This window comes from Rattus rattus, chromosome 12 (genome assembly GCF_011064425.1).
Source record: "Rattus rattus isolate New Zealand chromosome 12, Rrattus_CSIRO_v1, whole genome shotgun sequence".
In the NCBI taxonomy this organism is placed as follows: domain Eukaryota; kingdom Metazoa; phylum Chordata; class Mammalia; order Rodentia; family Muridae; genus Rattus; species Rattus rattus.
This window is the reverse complement of record NC_046165.1, coordinates 73410891-73413368: the sequence shown is the minus strand read 5'-3', so window position 1 is coordinate 73413368 and position 2478 is coordinate 73410891.

Here is a 2478-nt window from a genome sequence, read left to right as displayed (position 1 = left end):
GAAACAGGAAAGAGCATATGTCAGCAGCTTGACAGCACACCTAAAAGCTCTAGAACAAAAAAAAGCAAATACACCCAGGAGGAGTAGAAGGCAGGAAATAATCAAACTCAGAGCTGAAATCAACCAAGTAGAAACAAAAAGGACCATTGAAAGAATCAACAGAACCAAAAGTTGGTTCTTTGAGAAAATCAACAAGATAGATAAACCCTTAGCCAGACTAACGAGAGGACACAGAGAGCGCGTCCAAATTAACAAAATCAGAAATGAAAAGGGAGACATAACTACAGATTATGAGGAAATTCAAAAAATAATCAGATCTTACTATAAAAACCTATACTCAACAAAACTTGAAAATCTGCAGGAAATGGACAATTTCCTAGACAGATACCAGGTACCGAAGTTAAATCAGGAACAGATAAACCAGTTAAACAACCCCATAACTCCTAAGGAAATAGAAGCAGTCATTAAAGGTCTCCCAACCAAAAAGAGCCCAGGTCCAGACGGGTTTAGTGCAGAATTCTATCAAACCTTCATAGAAGACCTCATACCAATATTATCCAAACTATTCCACAAAATTGAAACAGATGGATCACTACCGAATACCTTCTACGAAGCCACAATTACTCTTATACCTAAACCACACAAAGACACAACAAAGAAAGAGAACTTCAGACCAATTTCCCTTATGAATATCGACGCAAAAATACTCAATAAAATCCTGGCAAACCGAATCCAAGAGCACATCAAAACAATCATTCACCATGATCAAGTAGGCTTCATCCCAGGCATGCAGGGATGGTTTAATATCACGGAAAACCATCAACGTGATCCATTATATAAACAAACTGAAAGAACAAAACCACATGATCATTTCATTAGATGCTGAGAAAGCATTTGACAAAATTCAACACCCCTTCATGATAAAAAAGTCCTGGAAAGAATAGGAATTCAAGGCCCATACCTAAACATAGTAAAAAGCCATATACAGCAAACCATTTGCTAACATTAAACTAAATGGAGAGAAACTTGAAGCAATCCCACTAAAATCAGGGACTAGACAAGGCTGCCCACTCTCTCCCTACTTATTCAATATAGTTCTTGAAGTTCTAGCCAGAGCAATCAGACAACAAAAGGAGGTCAAGGGGATACAGACCAGAAAAGAAGAAGTCAAAATATCACTATTTGCAGATGATATGATAGTATATTTGTGATCCCAAAAGTTCCACCAGAGAACTACTAAAGCTGATAGACAACTTCAGCAAAGTGGCTGGGTATAAAATTAACTCAAATAAATCAGTAGCCTTCCTCTACACAAAAGAGAAACAAGCCGAGAAAGAAATTAGGGAAACGACACCCTTCATAATAGAGCCAAATAATATAAAGTACCTCGGTGTGACTTTAACCAAGCAAGTAAAAGATCTGTACAATAAGAACTTCAAGACACTGAAGAAAGAAATTGAAGAAGACCTCAGAAGATGGAAAGATCTCCCATGCTCATGGATTGGCAGGATTAATATAGTAAAAATGGCCATTTTACCAAAAGCAATCTACAGGTTCAATGCAATCCCCATCAAAATACCAACCCAATTCTTCAAAGAGTTAGACAGAACAATTTGCAAATTCATCTGGAATAACAAAAAACCCAGGATAGCTAAAGCTATCCTCAACAATAAAAGGACTTCAGGGGGAATCACTATCCCTGAACTCAAGCAGTATTACAGAGCAATAGTGATAAAAACTGCATGGTATTGGTACAGAGACAGACAGATAGACCAATGGAATAGAATTGAAGACCCAGAAATGAACCCACACACTTATGGTCACTTGATTTTTGACAAAGGAGCCAAAACCATCCAATGGAAAAAAGATAGCATTTTCAGCAAATGGTGCTGGTTCAACTGGAGGTCAACATGCAGAAGAATGCAGATCGATCCATGCTTATCACCCTGTACAAAGCTTAAGTCCAAGTGGATCAAGGACCTCCACATCAAACCAGACACACTCAAACTAATAGAAGAAAAACTAGGGAAGCATCTGGAACACATGGGCACTGGAAAAAATTTCCTAAACAAAACACCAATGGCTTATGCTCTAAGATCAAGAATCGACAAATGGGATCTCATAAAACTGCAAAGCTTCTGTAAGGCAAAGGACACTTTGGTTAGGACAAAACGGCAACCAACAGATTGGGAAAAGATCTTTACCAATCCTACAACAGATAGAGGCCTTATATCCAAAATATACAAAGAACTCAAGAAGTTAGACCGCAGGGAAACAAATAACCCTATTAAAAAATGGGGTTCAAAGCTAAACAAAGAATTCACAGCTGAGGAATGCTGAATGGCTGAGAAACACCTAAAGAAATGTTCCACATCTTTAGTCATAAGGGAAATGCAAATCAAAACAACCCTGAGATTTCACCTCACACCAGTGAGAATGGCTAAGATCAAAAACTCAGGTGACAGCAAATGCTGGCGA